The 22,980-nt window shown below is 44.5% G+C and overlaps 1 pseudogene across 1 annotated transcript; it reads right to left on the bottom strand.

Moving 5' to 3' along the window:
* Positions 1 to 21,758: 21,758 nt before the first annotated feature.
* Positions 21,759 to 22,510, bottom strand: LOC308512603 (TCF3 fusion partner-like; annotated as a pseudogene). Its single transcript has one exon. The product of its transcript is annotated as a TCF3 fusion partner-like (transcript).
* Positions 22,511 to 22,980: the final 470 nt, after the last annotated feature.

Here is a 22,980-nt window from a genome sequence, read left to right on the forward strand (position 1 = left end):
TGGTTTCTTTTACTATGAAGAAGCTTTTTATTTTGATGTCTTCCCATTTGTTCATTTTAACTTTATTTTCCATTGCCCCAGTAGCTGTGTCTGTGAAGATATTGCTTCCGCATATATCTGAGACTCTGCTGCCTATGGATTCCTCTACTATTTTTATGGTTTCCAGCTTTATGTTCAAGTTATTTATCCATTTTGAGCTTATTTTTATGCATGGTGTCAGTTGGTGGCCTAGTTTCATTTTTGCATTTGTCTGACCAAATTTCCCGGCACCATTTATTGAAGAGACTGTCTTATCCCCATTGTATGTTTTTGCTTCCTTTGTCAAATATTAATTGAGCTTGGTTGTTTGAATTGGTTTCTGGGTTCTCTATTCAATTCCAATGGCCTATATGTCTATTCTTGTGCCAGTGTCAGGCAGTTTTGAACACAGTAGCTTTGTAATACAGCTTGATATCTGGTATTGAGATCCCTCCTACTTTGTTCTTCTTACTCAAGATTGCTGCCACTATTCGTGATCTTTTTTTTTTTATTCCAGATGGATTTTTGGAGAGTTCATTCTAGGTCTGTGAAATATGCTGTTGGTATTTTAATGCGGAGTGCATTGAATGTGTAGATTGCTTTGGGTAGTATAGCCATTTTAATGATGTTGTTTCTACCAATCCATGAACAAGGTATGTTCTTCCATCTGTTTATGTCTTCCTTTATCTCTTTTTTCAACATCTTCTAGTTTTCTGATTGGAGGTCTTTTACCTCCTTAGCTAAGTTTATTCCCAGTTATCTTAATTTTTTTGGTGGGATGATGAATGGGATTCTTTTTTTAATCTCCTTTTCTGTAAGTTCACTATTGGTGTATAAAAATGCCATATATTTCTTGGCGTTAATTTTGTAGTCTGCTACATTGCCAAATTCATTTATTAAGTTTACTAAATTTTTGAAGGAGTGTTTGTGGTTTTCTATGTACAGTATCATGTCATCTTCAAATAATGACAATTTACTTCTCCTTTTCCAATTTGGGAACCTTTCCTTTCCTTTTCTTGTGTGATCACTGTGACTAGGACTTCCAGTACTGTGTTGAACAGGAGTGGTGAAAGTGGGTGTCCCTGTCTTGTTCCTGTTCTAGAGGGAAATGGTTTTAGTTTTTGCCCATTGAGTATGATGTTGACTGTAGGTTTGTCATATAAGGCTTTTATTATGTGGAAGGATGATCCTTCTATTCCTACTTTGCTGACTGTTTTTATCAGAAAAGGCTGTTGCACTTGGTCAAATGCTTTTTCTGCACCAGATGATATGATTGTGTGGTTTTTCTCTCTCAATTTGTTTATGCGATGTTTCATGTGCATTGATTTGTGGATATTGTACCATCCTTGAATCCCTGGAATAAATCCACTTGGTGATGGTGTATGATCTTTCTAATGTAATGTTGTATCCGGGTTGTAGAATTTAGGTGAGGATTGCAGCATCAATGTTCATCTGGAATATTGGCCTGTAAGTCACTTTCTTTGTGGTGTCTTTTTCTGGTTTTGGGATTATGGTAATGCTGGCTTCATGAAAAGAGCTTGGAAGTATGCCGTCCTCTTGAATTATTTGAAATAGTGTGAAAAAGATTGGTTTTAGTGCTTCTTTGAATGTTTGGAAAAACTCCCCTGTGAAGCCATCTGGTCCAGGAATTTTGTTTTTCAGAAGCTTTTTGATTACCGTTTCAATTTTATCAGTAGTTATCGGCCTGTTCAGGTTTTTTGCTTCTTTCTGATTGAGTATTGGAAGCTTGTATTTGTCTAGAAATGTGTCCATTTTGTCCAGGTTTTCCATTTGTTGGAGTAGAGTTTTTATAGTTTTTACAATCCTTTGTATATCTGCCGGGTTATTTGTTACTTCAACTCTTCCATTTCTGATTTTGTTTATTTGGGTCCCCTTTCTTAGTTTCTTGGTGAGCCTCCCTAGAGGTTCATCAATTTTTTTTTCTTTTTTTCAAAGAACCAGCTCTTGCTTTCATGATCTTTTGTATTATTTTTTTGGTCTCTATGGCTTTTATTTCTGCTCTGATCTTTATTATCTCTTTCTTTTTTGGTAACATGGGCTTTTATTGTTGCACTCTTTCTAATTATTTAAGTTGAAGATTACTTAATTTATTACCATTTTTTTCCTATTTTCTAAGGTAGGCCTGTAGAGTTGTGACCTTCCCTCGCAGGACTGCTTTCATTGTGTCCCATAGATTTTAGGATTGTGTGTTTTCATTGTCATTTGTTTCCAGGATGCTTTTCATTTCTTCTCTGATCTCTTTGGTAACCCAACTATAGTTTAATAGCATGCTATTTAGCCTACAAGTGTTTGATTTTTTTCATTGTTTTTATTGCACTTGATTTCTAGTTTTATGCCATTGTGACCTGAGAAGATGCTTATTACGTTTTCTATCCTCCTGAATTTGAAGAGACTTTGCCTGTGTCCTAATATGTGTCCTATCTTTGAAAATGTCCCGTGTGCACTGGAGAAGAATGTATATTTGGTAGCTTTGGGATGAAATGTTCTGGAGATGTCAAGTCCATCTGAACTGGAGAGTCATTTAGGATTGCTGTTTGTTTGGAGGTTTTTTGTTTAGAGGATTTATCCAGTGGTGTCAGTGAGGTATTGAAGTACCCTACATTGATACTATTGCTATCTATCTATCCCTTGATACCTTCCAGAAGTTGTTTTTTGTATTTGGGCACTCCTGTACTGGGTGCATATATGTTTACCATAGTTATATCCTCTTGTTGATTTGCTCCTTTTAGTATTGTGTAGTGGCCTTCCTTATCCCTTGCTATGACCTTCATTAGAGTTCTATTTTGTTCAGATATAAGCATTGCCACCCCAGCTTTTTTCTCATTTCCATTTGTTGAAAATTTATTTTTCCCTCTTTCACTATCTGTGTGAATCCTTTGCTCTGAGGTGAGTCTCTTGCAGACTGCAAAATATGGGTTTTGTTTCCTTATCCATTCAGCTGCCTCATGTCTTGATTGGAGCACTGAATCCATTTACCTTTAATGTTATTATTGTAAGTACTTGTTTGTCATATTTATTCTTCATGTGTGTGCTTCTCCTTGCCTTTCTGTTTCTTCTTTTTACTTCCATCCTTCTAGCATTTCTTGCATTGCTGACTTGGTGGTAATAAACACTCATAGCCCTTTTTTGTCTGTAAATTTCCTTATTAGTTCTTCAATTTTGAATTATAGCCTTGCTGGGTATGGATTCAGCCCCTTGTTTTACATCACTTTGTATATTTCATTCCATTCCCTTCAGGCCTGGTGTGTTTCTGTTGAGAAATCTGTTGATATTCTAATGGGAGATGCCTTGTAGGTAACTTTCTGTCTCTGTCTGTCAACCTTTATGATTCTTACTTTTGCATTGATGTTTAATTATGATGTGGCTTGGTGTTGGTCTTTTTGGGTTCATCTTATTTGTGACTCTGTGTGGTTCTTGGACTTGCATAGTTATTTTCTGGCCTGTATCAGGGAAGTTTTCTGTCGTTATTTCTTCCAACATGTTTTCCCCTCCCCCATCTGACTGGAAGAACTGGCTGGGTCTATAGACCAAGACTGAACACAGACCTGCTGAGAACCTGGATTGCGGTGAGTGATGGTCACCTAAATGGACACTCCCGCTGTCTGCCCATGACCCTGATCATGTCTACCGCTGCCACACATAGAGTGGCATGTTCCCATTCTCCGGTGACTTCTCTAGGCACACTCCCATCAGGCTGGCCCAGGTGATGGACATGGGAGCCTTACACCAGGAACCAGGGCCTTGTTCTTGTGTCACCGTCCCATGACCCACTCAGAGATACGAGTGCAGGCGACTGATTCAGGCCTCAGATACTGAACATGGAGAAGGAAGTCAATTGATGGCCCCTGCCAAGGTCTCTTGCCTGGAGAGAGAAGTAATGAGACTTGGAAAGTGGAATGCTTCTGTAATTTCTTAAATTCTGCCGAACATGAGGAATTACTTTTACTCATCATCTTGACTCAGAATCCAGCTTCAGGTTCACAATGGCCAGCTATCAGACAAGTTTAAATGAGCAACATGGTTGTGACCAAAAAAAGGATGGAGAGGTCCCAGGGCAAGCCATGAGGCCAAAGAGCTTCACACTAAAGGAACTCTCCCAGAGACGGGTGCCCACGTAGGCAGCAGGAAGGATGGGACCTTGGAAGCTTATCCAAAACTAGTAAGCAATGTGACAGTTCACCAGGGCATGGAAAAGACTCTCACTCTGTGTGGAAAGTTGTATGAGCAGAAGACCCTCAAGCCATGTTTAAACTACTCTTGAAATAGTTTGCAAAGGCGCATGTCAGTGTTTAATTCTCAAATATTTAAAATCACAGGGTGCTAACTAGTGATTTTACCACTTTATTTATTTACATGTATGGTATGTTTATAACAGTTTTTTAATGTTGTGACATAACTCTGTAATAGCCATTGAAAAATAACAACTTTTCCTATGGTTATTTGGATTGCTGGGCAGGGTATTAGCTGGAGGTACTATTCTATGTGGGTTGCTCTACAGTGCAAAGCAAGACTAGTCTGTGATTTACTCATTTTGCATTTCATTTGTTTTGTTTGTTTGTTGGTCTCCTCAATCTAGTGAGGGTTCATGGCTCAGAGATACCCTGAGGAAGATCATGAACGTCTCATGAGGTGTCCGAGCTGATCACCCAGAATAGCAGTGGATGTACCCTTAGGCACTCAGTAAATTTTTTGGAGTAAATCAAGGATTGAAGAGCGAGGAGAGGTGTCTGGCTTTGGCAGGTGAGGATCAGCTGACCCGTGGACATCCCTGAGAAGATGTCCACTCTGTGCCAGTGTGTCCTGCCAGCCCTCACATAGGGCATAGAGGGATTTCCTGTCAAGTATGGATACAGAACTTTTGTGGCCATGAGTCTTATGGAACCGTCTCCAGGGGAACAATCAGCAGTGGAACGGGCTGTACAGCCTATAGCATCTGGTTTTCCTCTCAGCCACAATAGTCTTCCTCTGGCTTCGAGTTGGAGATTTAGGGTCAGTGGATGACAGGGATGCAGTAGCAGGAACCATTCTCTCCTTCTCTGGTCAGAAGCATAATTCTTACCATCTGATGAGGCAGAAGTGCAATCTTCACCAGAAGCATCCCTCTGCAGGCCTGAATGCCATGGTCGGGCCCTCCCTTTCCCTCTCGACCTCTCGTCTTCTTTGTGTCCAGGATCGGTGTGTGCCATTCTCCCCACGTTGCCCTGCACTCTCTATTGGAATGACCCAGTGCCTTTGGGGTTGGGATCTGGGAATGTCACTGGCACTTCATCTACGCCAGGCCAACCCTGCACCCCAACCCCTCCCCAACACCACCGCTGTCTGCATAATCTGGTAGATTATGTCTCTGATATTTAAGGGGTGCAGATCACAGATTCAGCAAGACTGGCCCATGCTCTGCTGCCATTTCACTTTTGTGCCTCATTCTGGGTTCCTTATGGGATTCTCTGGGCCATTTTCTGCCCTGTCCCTCTAGCCCAGAGTGAGTGCTCTTCCTCATGCACCTCCCTTGTGCCTCTAGAAGCACTGCCCTTGGCATTAAATGGCTAGAGCCAGGCATGTCTTGGATATGAGGCATGTTCTCCTTGGGGAGCAAAAAAGAGGGGCAATCCCTTGTTTAGGTCTAGATGTCATTGGAACCAGGTCTTGTTGGGCACGGGCAGGGCAGGTAGTGCCAGCAGAGACTTGTGAGTTTGAAAAAGGCACAGAGGACAAAATATGTCAGGGTAGGAAGAGGTCTGACTGCAGAGGGAAAGAAGCCAGGTGGAAGGCTGTCTGCTCGAAGGCTGGGTTAAGAGAGCGGACGATGGGAAAGCCCATGCATGGGGACTGGTCCCCAGGGCCTCTGAAGGCCCATAGAGGCAGGGCTTGCTGTGGAACCCAGGAAGGGCATCCTCCTGCCTCTTTGGTGCCTCTTTGGTGCCTCTTTGGATCCAGAAAGGCAGTTGGGATGTTGATTTTCCTTCTGTACACTGTAGCTTGTCACGTTCTCCAAAACAGCTCAGAAGAATTGGGGAGAACTCCTGATTTCTGTTATCAGTGGGTGTCCCCAGCATGAGATTCCTGATGGGCTGACTGACATTCCAGGGATGCATAAAGAGGGTCCCAGACTTGGAGCACATTCTAAGGACCCCCTTTCTTCCAAAAAAGGTCACAAGGGCAGATGACCTGGGATCGCAGTAGGAATTTTGTGACTGGAGCAGGTTGCAAAGGACGGCCCTATTCGTGGGCTCAGAGGCTACTGTGTTCTGTACGTAAGTGAGGGCTATGATGAGAGCAGGTGGCAGGTGACCAGGATGTGGTGAAAACATCCCCCAAATTCATGTGTGGGTGCTGGGAGTCGGCAGGGCCTGTCCATTACTGGGCAGGAAGTTCTCCTGCCCACAGTGCCATAGCACATGCCCTGGGTAAAGCTGGCTCCGCATGGGGGGCGTGGATAGAGGAGTGTTTCTTGCTCATGAAGAAGGCATGTTGTGCTCAGATTTTGTTTCTAGGTCATTCTAAGTGGTCCATCCTGCCTCCCTGTATCTCCTGGACACTGGGATCTCATAGAGGCAGCCTGAGCTTGGGCTCCTATAATTTTCCAGTTTCTGCCTGGTGCATGTAATGTCTGTGTTAAAGAGAAAATCTCAGCCCCCAGGTGGCACCCTCAGGCTAAAATCCCATGATACCAAGTCTAGGCTCAACTGCTGAACTCATTACAGTTTGCACCTCTTCCAGAAACCTAAACAGCCAGTCTGAAATTTTCTGGACAACACCACTGTGCTAATCTGTCATGTGGTCCCTCTGCCTGGAATATGAGAGTTGTTGGGCATCACAATGCAGGGGGTACAGAAGAGCCTACAGAAAATCTGGGCCTCTCTGTCTCTTTGTACTGGGTCAGCACACACAAGGCGCTTCCATAGGGACTGGAACAAGTGGTTTCCAGTGAGCACCACCGAGGTACAACTTCTCTGGGGCTGTCACCGGTAACTAGTCCAGGCCCTGGTCTCCAACACTCCTCCCCAATTGCCTGTGGCGGCTCCATGGTAGGGCTTCCCTGTACACAAGTCAGGCCCCCAATACTGAAAGGGACATAAGCCTGTCAGGAACCCAGAGCCCTGGCCTCACCAGTCCATGCCTGTTATTCCCCTGGATCAAGGCCCTACTTGAACTCAAGTTCCTTTGGCCTGGAAACACATTTACATTCTTTTCAGCAAAATATTAAGCTGGCATAAACCTCTGCTTTGTTCTGTGTCCCACCCTAGAATAGGACATCCTTTTGTAGAGGATGGTCTAATGTTCCAAGACTATCCCTCATGATCCTCCTTCCCATCAATCAAGGAGGTGGTAAAGCAACTCTCAGCCAGTGACAGGCCCTGGGTCTGAAGAGTGGACAACCCCAAGCCAGTTCCCAGAGAGCATTTAAGTGGACACAGGTGAAGGTCACACCGGGGAGATAGGGGTATGGAGGGCCACCCTGAGGGTCAATACAACCAAGTGAAAGGGAGATGTCCTAGTGTGCTGTTGGATCCCACAGTCAATGGACAGTTAGCTGGCCAGCAAGGAACAGGCTCCCTGCCCACCTGCCACTGCATTCTGGCCCTAGGCTGTCTCAGTTTGCTCACTGTGTGGCCTGCCAGAGGAGCACGTAGGGAGAAGGCCACACATCCAGGCCCAGGGGCAGGACTCCATTTGCCTGTATGTCTCCCTAATTGTGAGGAAGTCAGTCCTGCATTTTCTACTTCTACTGCTCCTCATTCAGTGCCAGCCACTCATGTGCTTGCTGCTCTCTGCTGGGTTTCAGCAGTTCCTAGCTTGTCACATACAGCACCTGGCCCTTCGTTCTCTTTTTATTGCTCTTCCTGTCTTTGTCTTCTACCTTCCAGTCTTCTAGCTTGGGCCCATCAGAGTAGGAGCTCATTTTCCCATTTCTTAAGTACATTTTTTATTGATTTCAGAGAGGAAGGGAGAAGGAGAGATGGATAAACCACCAATAATGAGACAAAATCATTGGTTGGCTTTCTCCTGCACATCCACCTGGGGATCCAAACATAAACTCCGGCCCCTCCTCCAATTGATAATTGAACCATGTCCTCTTGGTTCATAGGCCTACTGAGCCACACTGGCCATCACACTCTGCTTCTTCTAGTGGGAAGAGAAAATGCTGAAGTCTCTGTAACAGTCTGTGAGCTCCCCACTCCCCCAAAAAAGAGGATAAGAGAACAAGGCTCAGAAAATGTGTATCTCTTACAGCAAACGCTCTCTTTCTCTTCCTCTCCCTCTCCTATTCCATCTCCCTCTCCCTGTCCCTCTGTCTGACGTGCACCTTGTCTTCGCATCCCCAACCTTAACAGGAAATAGTGTCCATAATGGGAATCAGAACCTCTGGAATTTGGGGAAAAGTATACAAATGGGCAGGTTCTTAGGGAGGAAGGGCATAGGCAAAACATCCTGTGGTCTGGGTGTTAATTCCTCTGCACAAAGAGATCGTGCCCATTACCTTGTGTGGAGATTCACCTGTGGGGCCAACTTATGCAAAGCTCTTGTCAGCATGTCCTCCTCTGGAATTGCCCACTGTTATTAGCATTGATGGTATTTATTATCCACCAGATGCACGATAAGGAAGAAAATGAAAGACAGTGCACACTGGCCAGTGTGTCTGGGCATTTTCCTGTGCACCAGAAAGTTTACTGATTTGATTTCTGGCCAGGGCACATGTCCAGGTTGCAGATTCAGTCCCCAGGCATCCAACATTGTTTCTCTCTCACAGGAATTCATGCTTCTGTGTCTGTCTCTCTGCATTTACCTCTCTCTAAAGAATTAATTTTAAAAAACCCACCATATTAAAACACAACAAAAGAAAACTCATTGCTGCATGTTGCCTCTAAAACCAAGTGTCCTGCACTTGACGCTTTATTTGTTCTGGAGACCACAGTGAGAAATCTAGCAAAATTCTTTATTGGAATCTGGATTATTCTATAAAATATTCAGAAAAGCATAGTATTAAGGAAATGAGGCTGAGAAAGCTTAGATAGAGACTACATCTGTGAAGTTGGGCGCAGAAGGGGCCTGGATAGGAGGTGACTGCTGGTGCACAGGCATCTTGTACATGAAGGCCCTTGGGCAGGGTCTCTAGGGCATCAGAAAGCAAGCAGGGAGAGTAAGGCACACATAATAGGTTCCTTACTACTAGAATGTACCCTAGAGTCCACCAATCTGCACCGCAGTCAGGCAGGCTGGATACAGGGCAGCTGGAGCATACGAATGTCAAAGGGAAGACTCTGAATAAAGAAGAGCCAAAGCCTGACATGCTTGGCTCATTGGATGAGTTTTGACCTGTGAACCAGGAAGTTAGGGTTCAATTCCCAGGCCGGGACATGCCCATGTCGTGGGCTCTTAGCCCAGTTGATGTCTTGTAGGAGGCAGCCAATAAATGATTATCTCTCACCATTGATGGTTCTAACTCTTTCTCCCTCTCCCTTCCTCTGTGAAATCAATCAATAAATATATATATATGTATATATATATATCTAAAAGTATGTACATAGTTTAGGGTTTTGATACCCTGAATATCCGTTTAGAAATACAAGAGAGCCTTTTGTCATGGTCAGGATTTATATGCTGTTCCTTCTTCCCCTTTAATCTTCCTTTCTAGTCCACTTCCCCATGGGATTGTATATAAAGTGATCTATTTCATGCTGGGACGTTTTGTATTGTTTGTCTTGTTGTATTTCTCTGTACCATAATACGTTATTAATACAAACCTACAGTGGAAAAATTAGGCTGAGTAAATTTGGCATCCAAATGGCTTTACTAAGTATTTCACCAATCCAGGTGCATGCCAGCTGGCAATGAAAAATGGGCTCACTGAGCCATGCCATTCATGGTTTGTTCCACCCCACAACGTGCAATCTGACAGGCTACATTTTAAAATCCTTAAAATTTTGAGGTCCAAGCTTCCTAAATTTTCAACTAATTTCACATACACTATTTCAATAAAAAGAATGTTAAAAAAAAACCACACATTATTGGGGTAATATTTAAAATTGAAGTTGGAAGGCTTGTTGATAACTATACACTCAACAGTCCAAGAGGTGAGTTTTTAAAAACCTTTCCCATTCATGATGTTTGTTTATATTCACTAATAAAAATACTGAGGATTCAAGATAACTCATAGTTTGAGTGATCATACCCTTTGTGGTACATTAAATATCAAATAGTTGCAGAGAAAGTGCCTGAATAGTTCTCCAATAAAATACATATCACAATCTAGGGGCACTTTTGTTCACTCCGTTCAGAAGTATAGTCAGGAAAGCTAACTGGTTCCATTTAAGTGGTAATCTCTGTTTCAATCTTAGTATAACCACTTCAGAAAGTGCTGATGTCACTTAAGTAAGCAAAAGGATGCCCACATTTAGACTTCTTCAAACTTTTATATCATTCCGTATGCAATATTTCCCTATTTATACTATTCCTTTCAAGGTTGAGGACATACAAAATGTCACAGGAAGGAGGTCAAGAATTGTTTTGCAGCTTTAGTGGAGGTTCCCCAATACTTTTTTCCATTTAGGTTTTCCAAGGAAAATATGTAAATTGTTTACTCTCCCTAACTGGAAACAGGGCAGCATGCCATGAAGAAGTAACACGCTGCTTCATTTATTTTTTTTTTATCATTATTGTTCAGATTATTACAGTTGTTCCTCTTTTTCCTCCATAGCTCCCCTCCACCCAGTTCCCACCCCACCTTCTGCCCTTACCCCGACACTGTCCTCATCCATAGGTGTACGATTTTTGTCCAGTCTCCTCCCACGCTCCCCACACCCCCCACATCCCTTTCCCCCGCAAGAATTTTCAGTCCACCCCCTCTCTATGCCCAATTTTATATTATATTCACCAGTTTACTCTGATCAGATTTTTTACTCACTTGATTTTTAGATTCACTTGTTGATAGACATGTATTTGTTGTTCATAATTTTTATCTTTACCTTTACTTCTTCCTCTTCTTAAAGAATACCTTTCAGCATTTCATATAAAATAATATGGAACGCTTCATGAATTTGCATGTCATCCTTGTGCAGGGGCCATGCTAATCTTCTCTATATCGTTCCAATGTTAGTACATGTGGTGCCGAAATGAGCACAGTTCTCTTTTTTTTTAAATAAATATATGTATTATTTGGAAACATTAAGATCTCAGTATGTTTTTTAAAGAATGAATGAGTGCACTCTTTCATGAGCCAATAGTCTTCTTATTTTTTTTAAGTTTATAATAGTCTTTATTATCCATGAGTGAGTGAGATCATGTGCTGTTTTTCCGTCATTGACTGGCTTATTTCACTTAGCATAATGCTCTCCAGTTCCATCCATGCCATTGCAAATGGTAAGAGTTCCTTCTTTTTTACAGCAGCATAGTATTCCATCATGTAGATGTACCACAGTTCTCTAATCCATTTATCTACTAATGGACACTTGGACTGTTTCCAGATCTTAGCTATGTTGAATTGTGCTGCTATGAACATATGGGTGCATATATCCTTTCTGATTGGTGTTTCTGATTTCTTGAGATATATTCCTAGAAGTGAGTCCATAGCATCAAATGGGAGTTGCATTTTTAGTTTTTTGAGGAAGGTCCAGACTGTCTTCCATCGTGGCTGCACCAGTCTGCATTCCCACCAGCAGTGCACGAGTGTTCCTTTTTCTCCACATCCTCTCCAGCACTTGTCGTTTGTTGATTTGTTGATGATAGCCAGTCTGACAGGTGTGAGATGGTACCTCATTGTTATTTTGATTTGCATCTCTCCGATGATTAGTTACTTTAATTATCAGGTTAGCAGATTGCCTTCAGCCATTTTGCCAACAGCAGGGTAATATAATGCGGATTTTCAGCCCTGCTGTTTATCAAAGTTCATTAGCCCTGTATCAATATATATATATTTTACAGGCCCAGTGCACAAAAATTTGTGCACTCAGGGGAGAGGGGGTCCCTCAGCCCAGCCTGTGCCCTCTCGCAGTCTGGGACCCCTCAGGGGATGACCACCTGCTGGCTTAGGCCTGCTCCCCGGGGAATTGGGCCGAAGATGGCAATCAGACATTCCTCTGGCAGCCTGGCAGCCCTCGGGAGATGTCCACTTGCCAGCGGGGAGAAGACCTAAGCTGCAGTCAGACATCCTTAGCACTGCTGATGAGTCTGGAGAGCCTCCCTCCACCACTGCTGTAATGGCAGCCATCAGCCTGGCTTGTGGCTGAGCAGAGCTCCTCCCATGTGAGAGCGACCTGACTACCAGAGGGCAGCACCTGCATTGAGCGTCTGCCCCCTGGTGGTCAGTGTGTGTCATAGTGACCAGTCATCCTCAGTCTTTCTGCTGTTAGGGTCAGTTTGCATATTACTCTTTTACTATATAGGATAGAAGCCTGGTGCATGGGAGGGGGCCGGCTGGTTTTCCCTGAAGTGTGTTCCAGATCAGGGTGGGGTCCCCACTGTGGTTCCTGGCCAGCCTGGGTGAGGGGCTGATGGCTGTTTGCAGCTGGTCACACACTCTTCAGAGTAGGGGTCCCCACTGGGGTTCCTGACCAGTCTGGGTGAGGGGCTAAGGGCCGTTTTCAGGATGGCAGGCGACTGAAGCTCCCAGCCTCTTCTTTTTATTTTTTATTCTGGGATTTATTTACCTTCTATTGCTGTCACTGGAGCTGAGAGCCGGCTGCAGCTTGAGGCTATGGCTGGCTGAAAGCAGGTATCTGGGTTTGTTTAGCTTCTATAATTGCAACATTGTTGCATCTGGAGCTCAGAGCAGGGCTGCCGCAGGTGGGGAAACTTGGCTTCCTCCGTCACTGGAGCAACCAAGCCTCATGTTCACTTCAGCTGCGTGGCTTCCAGCAGGCATCTTGATTGGGAGTTAATTTGCATATCTCGCTGATTAGCCAATGGGAAGGGTAGTGAAGTTATGGTTAATTCCCATGTTTATCTATTATTAGATAGTATATATATATACATATATATATACACACACACACACACATACATCTATACACACACACACACACACACATACACACAGACACATACTACTGTTGGTCTTTACCTCCAGCACTTAACTCTGAGGTTTGACAGTGTGATCAGTGCTTCTTTGTGTCTAGATGTCTTGTTGTTCATCAGTTAATGTTGTTCATTATATTCCACAAATGAGTGAGAATGTGATATTTATCATTCTCTGAGTGGCTTAATTTGCTTAGTGTAATGCTCTCCAAGTCCATCCATGCTGTTTCAAATTATAAGAGTTCATTCTTTGTTATAGCAGTAGAGTATTCCATTGTATAGATGTATCACAGTTTATTCATCCGTGCATCTGCTAATGGGCACTGAGACAGTTTCCAAATCTTAGCTATTGTAAATTGGGCTGGTATGAACATAGAGTTGCATATATCTTTCCTGATTGGTCTATCTCATTTCTTGGGATATATATGCCTAGAAGAGAGAATACTGGGTCAAATGGGAGCTCCATTTTTAATTTTTTGAGAAAACTCTACACGGTTTTCCACAGTGCTTGCATCAGTCTGCATTCCCACCAGCAGTGCACATGGATTCTTTTTTGTGTGGCTGTTTTCTTGGATCCAGGGCCTTAGGTATTACAGACTTTTGATCCCCAATACGAATTAGGCATAATGCAGTTCGAATAAGAGCACAGATAGTTCAAGATGACAAGGTTACTTGTTTTCCTTGAGCCTGAGTTCAGAGAGTACCTTTTGATATTTTTATTATTTTTTAATATTATTATACCTGTCTTTGTTGTTTATTGTTACTGCATTAAGCATGCCTTTATTTTAAAGTCTATTTTGTCTGATGTGGGTATTGTTGCTTTTTCTCTGCATCCTCACCAGCACTTGTGGTTTGTTGATTTTTTTCTGACAGCTATTCTGACAGGTGTGGATTGGTAACTCATTGTCGTTTTGATTTGCATCTCTTGGACTGTTCGTGCCTTTGAGCATTTTTTTTGTATGTCTCTTGGCCTTTTGTAGGTCCCCTTTTGAAAAGTGTTAATTTAGGTCCTTTGTTTTGATTGGATTGTTTATCTTCCTATTGTTAATTTGTGTGAGTTCCCTGAAATCTTTGGATATTCAACACTTATCCGGATACCATTGGGAAATATGTTCTTCTATGCTGTGGGCTTTCTTATTGTTTTGTTCAGGATTTTGTTTGCTGTGCAAAAGATTTTTATTTTGATGTAGTCAATTTGTTTATTTTCCCCTTTGTGTGCATTGCCTTTGAAGCTGTATTGGTAAAGATATTGCGGAGACGTATCTGATATTTTGCTACATATGCAATCTTGTAAGATTTTTTATAAATTCTCATCTGATGTTTAAGTCCTTTATCCACTTTGAGTTTATTTTTGTGAATGGTGTAAGTAGGTGGTCTAGTTTCATTATTCTGCATGTATCTTTCTAATTTTCCTAACATTTATTGAAGAGAATATCTTGACTCCATTGTATGGTCTTGCCTCCTTTTTAAATTAATAATAGGGCATAATGACTTGGGTCCACTTCAGGGTACTCTGTTCTGTTTCAGTGGAGTATATGTCTTTTCTAGTGGCAGTAGCAGGCAGTTTTGAGAATGGTGGCTTTATATTATAGCTTAATATCTGGTATTGTGTGTCCGCCAACTTTTTTCTTCTTCCTCAGATTGCTCAGGCTATTTTTACTCCATTTCGATTTTTGGAGGATTTTTTTCTGTGTCTGTGATATATTCTGTTGGTATATTAATGGAGATTACAATTAATCTATAGATTGCTTTCGGGAGTATGGACATGTTAATGAAGTTAAGGCTACTAACCCATCAACATGGTATATTAGTCCATTGGCTGATATCTTTATCTCCATTTCAATGGCCTGTAGTTTTCCAAGTGCAGTTCTTTTACTTTCTTTATGAGTCAATAAAAATGTACAGTTTTTAATTATAAACCTTGTTTTCTATCAAAATTACTTCACGCGTGAATTTTAGGACACCCTTTACTTAGGCGACTCCGGTGAAAGGGCCATTTGACCCACAAAGGGGTCACAACCCACGGGCTGAGAACCGCTATTCTAAAATGTCAATTAAATCTAATGGACCCAGTGTGTCCTTTGGAGGCTCTGCATCCTTGTTATTTTTACATATGGAAGATCTATCCAGAGAAGTCAGAGAGGTGATAAATTCCCTTACTGTGACTGTCCTGTTGTCACACTCTCTGTAAAAGTCTTCTAGAATTTTTGTTAGTTTTGATTTTTTGTTTGTTTGTTTGAGATATATATATATATTGAGGTGCTCCTCTGTTGGGTGAATATATGTTTACTAGGGTTATATTGTCTTGTTGGTTGGTCCCTTTAGTATCATGCAGTGACCTTTCTGTCTCTTGTGATGGCCTTTATTTTAAAGTCTATTTGGTCTGATACCCATATTGTTACTTCAGCCTTGTTTATTTTATTCATTTCCATTTGCATGGAAATTTTTCCCATTCCTTCACTCTCATCCTGTGTGTGTCTTTTGTTTTGAGATGGTGCTCCTGTAGAAAGCATATACTTGCATCATGTTTTTGTATCCATTTTGCTCCACTACACCTTTAGATTGGAGCATTGACCCACTTGCATTTAGGGTTATTATTCATAGGTATTTATTTATTTCTTTCCATTTCGTTTCTGTGTGGCTAAGTTTCTGTCTCTGTTTCTCCTTCTCATTACAGCAATCTCTGTAGCATTTCTTGTAAAGCTGGCTTGGAGATGATGTACTCCTTCAGCCTTTTTCGGTCTAGGAAGCTCTGTATTTGACCGTCTATTTTGATTGAAAGAATTGCTGGATATAGTAATCTTGGCCTCAGATCCTTACTTTCCATTAACTTGAGTACTTCATGCCATCTTCTTCTGGCCTGTAGAGTTTCTGATGAGAGATCAGGAGTCAGCCTTATGGGAACTCCTTCATAGCTAACAGTTTTGTCTTGCTGCCTTGAAGATTCTCTCTTTGTCTTTAATTTTTGGCATTTTAATTATGATGTGTCTGGGCACGGGTTTGTTTGGGTACTTCTTCTTTGGGGTTCTCTTTGGCTCTTGATCTTGTGTGGGATTTTCCTTTATCAGGTTAGGTAAGTGTTCTGCCATTGTTTCTTCAAAGACCTCTATGCCTTTCTCTCCTCCTGCCTCTTTTGTCACTCTCGCTATTCTAATACTGTTAGGTAAGTGGTCCTCCTGTTTGTTTGTTTGTTTTTTTTTTTAAATCTTATTTTTTTCTGTCTTCTTTTTATTGGGTGATATTTTTAACTTTGTTCTAATTCAGTGATTGATCCTCAGCTTTCCCTAATATCTGCCTATTCCTTCCAATGTGTTCTTTATTTGTGTTACGTCATTTTATATCTAGGACTGTTCTTTTCATAGTCACTATATCTTTTTTCATGCTCTTGAGCTCTTTTACCCTCATAACTCTGAAGTCAGATTCAGATAAATGTCTGCTCTGTGCTTCATCTATCTCTATATCTGAAGAATTCTCTAGTTCTGTTATTGGGGGTTGTTTCTTTGTTTCCTCTTTCTGGCTTTCTGTCTGGGTTTGTGGTGAGGAGCTAGGTGGATCTTATATGCCTCTCAGTCTCTAGTGCAGGACATTGTTAAAATATGTTTCTGACTAATTCGGTCAGGCAAAGACTCAAAGACTCCAGAGATCTCCTCTGTCTATAGGCTGATAGGATTCCAACTTCACTTGCCTCCAAGGCAATGGTCATCAGCTGTGACAAGAGTTTGTTTCAACAAGGTGGGGCAGTTGCCTCTGCCTGGAGGTTAATTGTTATTTATAATCTCTTAACTGCCCTCAGGGCACGGTGTTTACCAGTAGTGTGTGTTAATTGTGTCCCCTCCAGGAAAAGCAAATGTCTGCATGGGAGAGATTTTCTCTGCTGCATGAGGAAATGACTTCTCCCAGGAACTTGAAGTGTTTGTCTTCTGAGCTGGTAACCTTGACTCCCAGTTCTGGCTTTTTCCCTCACAGCTCCAGTCCACTTCACCCTCCCTTTGCCAGGGCACAAGGTATGTGGCTCCACAGGGAAGTTTTTGCGTTGGCCCTTTAAGAGAATGCCTGAATTTCCAGTTGTCTCTCCCTGGCAGACAGTGCCCTGCTGCTATTCACATACACAGGTTATATGGGTACCCTCCTCAGTTCTGGTGCTCTCTGCTAGGAGGCCCAGCTTGGGGATTAGATCCAGAGTTCTCAGTGGCAGTTCTCCACAGCTGAGATATCTCTCCGAGACTTCAGTTGCTGTCTGTGGGTGTCAGGCCCACCCCCTTCCAGCCTCCTCTCCTCCTACCAGTGTCTACGTGGCCTCCACCTTCGGTCCTCGGGTGTCAGGGTTCTCTCCTGTGAGTTTTCCATTGATTATTCAGGAAGTTGTTCTGTATTTTAGTTGGAATATCAGTTTGTTCCTGGGAGCATGTCTTTGCAGCATACACTTATTCTGCCACCATTCTTTTAAAAATATTTTTATTTATCTCAGAGAGAAACGGAGAGCGAGTGAGAGTTAGAAACATCAGTGATGAGAGAGATTCATTGATCAGCTCCCTCCTGCATGCCCCAGACTGGTGATTTATTCCACTCCCAGGTAAGTGCCCTTGACCTGAATCAAATCTGGGCCCTTCGGTCTGAAGGCCAGTGATCTGTCCACTGTTCCAAATTGGCTAGGGTTCTGCCACCTTTTTCAATCTTCTTCAGAATCCCTCTGCATTGTAAAGTCCCTGCTAACATTCTTGTCCAATACACTCCTTTTCATGTGGTTTCAGGATGGAGTTGTGCATGAAGGCCCTAATGTCCTGTGAGTGCACATTCTGATCAATAGCACCATCAGGAAATGTGCATTGAGGCATGCTCAGTAGGCATATAGTAACATAAACCTGCCATGTCTCTTACTGTTTCTGTCTCTGTTTGGATCATGATGGATCCCAACTAAGGCTCTTGTTTCAAGTAGGGGTTGGCAGGATATACTCTTCATTTCAACACGTGTTCTTCTGAGAAACTTTGGTAATGGTGCCCTACTCTAAAATGTATTAGGCCATTCAATTATAAGGCCAGATCTTTTTATAAGGACAAGGCATTTATTTTTATTGAATGATAATTCTAAGAAACACATCTAATCTAATAAAAGAGAAACGTGGTAATTGGCGTACGACGGCTACCCTTCCCATTGGCTAATCAGGGCAATATGCAAATTAACTGTCAGCCAAGATGGCGGCCGGCAGCCAGGCAGCTTGAAACTAACATGAGGCTTGCTTGCTTCAGTGACGGAGGACTCCAACGTTCCCCGCCGGCTGCTGCAGGCCTCTGAGCCTGCAGTTTCAAACATTGTAACAAATATAGACGCTAAACAAAACCTCAGCCAGCTGGGATCTCAGAGCTGGGGTTGATACAGAGTTTTGAGAACTAAAACAAACCAGATACCTGCTTTCAGGAGCGGAGGCCTAAGAGCTGGAGCCTCAGAGCTAAAGCTGGCCCAGAATTAAAAAAAGAAAAAGAAAAAAGGAGCAGTTGGGAGCTTCAGTCCCAGCCTGAAAACAGCCCTCAGCCCCTCACCCAGACTGGCCAGGCACCCCAGTGGGGACCCCCACCCTGAAGGGTGTTTGACCAGCTGCAAACATCCCCTCATCCAGGCTGGCCAGGCACCCCAGTGGAGACCCCCACCCCTGATCCAGAACACTCTTCAGGGCAAACCAGCCAGCCCCACCCATGAACCAGTTCTTTATTCTATATAGTAAAAGGATAATATGCCTCCCAGCACCCGGATCAGCGGAGCCGAGGGGCCTCCCTGCACCAGGATCAGCGTGACAGGGGGCAGCGCCCAAACCCCCTGATTGCCCTTCTCTGTGGGTGATAGAGGGCGGCGCCCCAACCCCCCACCATGGGCCCTGCTCTGTGTGTGATGGGGTAGAGTCATAACCTCCCCATCGGCCCTGCCCTGAGTGTGACAGTGGTGGCGCCCCAACCCCCCTGATCGGCCCTGCTCTGTGGGTGATAGAGAGTGGCGCCCCAATCCCCTGATCCGCCCTGCTCTGTGTGTGACAGGGGGTGTTGTGCCAACTCCCCTATCGGCCCTACTCTTTTAGTGACAGGGTGATGCTCCCCAACCCCCTAATGGGCCCTGCTCTGTGCGTGACAGGTGGGGGGTGTGGGGGCGAGCTCCCCAACCCCCTGATCGGCCCTGCTCTGTGCGTGACAGGGGGCAGTGCCCCAACCCTCTGATCGGCCCTGCTCTGTGCGTGACAAGGGTTGGTGCCACCACCTCCCCATCGACCCTGCCTTGAGTGTGACAGGGGACGGTGCCCCAACCCCCCAATTGGCCCTACTCTGAGCATGACTGAGGGTGGCATCGCAACCTCCCAATCCGCCCTGCTCTGTGCATGACAGGGGGTGGTGCCCCAAATCCCAGTGGGCCCTGCTCTGAGCCCAACCAGGGGCTGCACCAAGAGATTGGGCCTGCCCTCTGCCACCCGGGAGCAGGCCTAAGCCAGCAGGTCGTTATCTCCCAAGGGGTCCCAGACTGCGAGAGGGCACAGGCCAGGCTGAGGGACCCCCCCCCCCCGAGTGCACAAATTTTTGTGCACCGGGCCTCTAATAAATATATAAAGATATACTTTGTGCTTCCAACAATCATATACGTATTGAGGAAATGTGGAGACCAAATAACTACAACTGAATCAATAGGATGCAATTACTGTAGTTCCTCGCATTACATTGTTGACACGTTCCTGAAGTGGGATATAATGCAATATTCGCGTAAGTCAGAACCCACCTACATAAGCACGTATGTCACTCACATGGAGTACACATACACAGCAGTAATGGCGTGAAACAGTAAAAAAAAAAAAAAAAAAAAAAAAAAAATTAAAAGAAAGATAACAATTCCTGACCTTTACTTGTGGTAAATGAATAATAATAATAAAAAAACCATAAAGCATATATGTACATACGTAGAAATGATCAAACTTTTTTAAAAAATAAATAAATGGGGTATGGAGACGTATCCAGAACCTATGTACTTTGAGTCCAACATAACCCAAGGAATGTCTACATTATCTCAACAGGCTGAAAAGTGACCAATGTGGATTCAGATGGTCTGTTTTTAATGAAAACAAGGTTGGGAAGGCACACTTCAAAGAGTCAGGCATTGCAAGTTCCAAATCAGAGCGTGCACATCATTGTGAAGAAATAAGGTAAAAGTGACTTATTCATATTAGTAAAGAGATGTTTTAAAATCTAACACTGAGACCCTCACTATAATTTATGTTGGAAAATTGAAAGTATTGATAGCATCAGTGTAGTTAAGAAGAATATGCCTCTGCACTTGAATATAGACAAGCAGCCTGCCCATTTCAATTTTGGATGAGATAGTGAGCAAAGAAAATTAGTGAAAGGCTCATTTAGGGACATTAGTGGAAAGAATTAGCACTGAAACATAGTACTGTTTGTGGGACATGTAATATTTCTCATATTTTGAAGGAGATTAGTACCCTTCATATAAGCCATTAAATAATGCTGCTAAAGAGCAGTAAAATCTATATGGCCATCATTACCAAAATTCAGGTTATACCTTTAAATTATTCAGCATTAGAAGAGAACCATGCTAAATCGGTGATAAATAATAAAATGACTAGAGGCCCGGTGAACGAAATTTAAGCACTGGTGGCGTCCCACAGCCTGGCCTGCGCCCTCACGCAATCTGGGACCCCTTGGGAGATGTGGGACTGCCAGGTTAGGTCTGACACCTCCTGAGGGATGTAGCAGTGCACGAAACGGCAGGCAGCCGGGCAGGAGCCCAAGCTGGAGCCAGGTGCTGTGTTCCCGCTCATCCAGGCCCCACTCCACCTGCCACCACTGGTTCGTAGCCTTGTCACATAGGCAGCAGAGGCTCTTGCTGTCACAGCTGCACTTTCCAGCCTTTAGCCCGGCTTCTGGCTGAGTGATGCTCTCGCTGTGGGAGAGCCTTGACCACCTGGGGGAAGCTCCTGTGTTGAGCGTCTGAGTCCTGGTGGTCGGTGTGCATCGTACCAACCACTCATAATGTCGCTTATGCTTTTATATATATATATATATATATACTAGAGGCCCGGTGCACAAAAATCTGTGCACTCGGGTGGGTCCCTCAGCCCGCCCTGTGCCCTCTCGCAATCTGGGGCCCCTTGAGGGCCCCTTCCCCTGGCTGCTGGCACCAGTTTTCCTCCGGCGCCTGGAACCCAGGCCTTCCCTCTTTGCCAGGAGGGGCGCGCACAGTGGGCTAGGGACTTAGCTCTTTTAAAAATACTTCTGAATGTTTGGTAAATAACCCTGTAGGAATCTCCTTTCTGAAACATGTTGGTTGTTAAGGGCTGATTTGGGTAATCAACAAAATGTATGTTAGAATCCTAATCTCCAGAACCTCAGAATGTACCTGTGTATAGAGAGAAGATCTTTAAAGAGGGGATTAGATTAAATTGAGGCAGTTCTAGTGGGACCCTTAGCCCATCTCACTGAAGTCCTTATAAGAAGAGGAATGTTGGGGCCCTGCCTCAGTAGGTCCGGGGGTTCCCAAAGGTGTGGATGGAGTAGGCGACGAAGGAATGACACAGAGGCAGCATTCAGGTGATCATCATATCCAGGTTCTCTTTTTATTGTCCTGTTACATCTATATTTATACTATTTGATCCTAAAAGCATGCCTCTATAAGCTTTTTTTTGCCAAGGAGAGCATGGGGTCTGTTTATTGGGGGGTCAGTCAAAGGGGGAGCTGGCTAGGGTGGGGTAGGGCAGCTACTTCTCTGGCCCCCAGAAACCCAACTTGTGTCCAAAGCCTCGACCGCTTTGAAGCCAAAGTCTTCCTCCACCTTTATCTGTATGGGGGCCAGCTCCAGAGACAGCGGGACTCACGCCTGGCCCCCTTCCGGTGGCACTCGCCGCCTCTTCCAACCCCTGGGCCCCTCGCCAGGGGCCAGGCTGCTGGCTTCTGCAGGCGCTGGCGTCCTCCTGGGCGGGGACAGCCCCTCTTTCTCTGGAGGCTGGTTCTCAGCGTTGCCTGGGGTGGGGGCATCTGTGCCCTGGCTGCCCTCATCCTCCAGTAAGATGGTGAACTGGCTGGCCCAGTAGTTGTCACCGTAGGAGTCCAGCACCTTCATGAGGAACCTCCTCTCCTGCTGGAGTCTCCATGTTATCCTCTATATCTGATGGAGCCTGTTCAGGACCCACTCCTTCGCCTGCTCAATCTCCCTGCAGCGCCTGGTACTTCCTGCGATTAAGTTCCCTTTGGCGCCGCTGTTGCCAGCCTCAGGCTGCCTCCTCCTCTTCCTCTAGCTCCTGGAGGCTGGAGCTGCCCAGACCCCCAGACAGGAACTCCACTTCGGTCTCAAGCTCGCTCTCCAGGATGTGACCACCTTCAGCGGAGGAAGCGCCAGCTCCCAGCCAGGAGGTGCTGAGAACTCCTCAAAGCCCACGGCTGCCATGGACCCCTCTCTCTGCTCCAGCTCCATTTCTCCCTGGCTCCAGGCGCAGAACTTCCAACCTTGCAAGCCTCTAGTTTAAAGTGGCTTGCAAAACTACAGCCCATTGGATTTCACAGCCAGGCACCCAGGCCCGGCTGCTAAGCCTCCTGTGAGTTGTAGTTCTCTATTTCCAGCTTGCCTCCCTGCCCCACCTCCACCCCAGTCCCAACTGAAAGGCCCTGCTGGCTGGACTAACCCTGTGACCAGGCATCTGAGTCACCTCGGGTCTTTATTCCTGCCCCGACACCACGCCATCTGGCCATGGAGACTCTCCTCTTGGGAGGCCCCTGGGTCTCCTTCTGGGTCTCCTTCTCGGGCCTGGCTGCATCGCCCCCGAACCGGATGGCGTGCCCCAGCTGCTACACAGCCCCGGGCCCTGGGTCTCCTCAGCCTGGGCACCGGATCGTGTGCCCCAGCTGCAACGCAGCTCTGGGTCCTGGGTCTCCTCAGCCTGGGCA

Source organism: Myotis nattereri, assembly GCF_964212035.1.
Source record: "Myotis nattereri genome assembly, contig: HAP1_SCAFFOLD_240, whole genome shotgun sequence".
Lineage (NCBI taxonomy): Eukaryota > Metazoa > Chordata > Mammalia > Chiroptera > Vespertilionidae > Myotis > Myotis nattereri.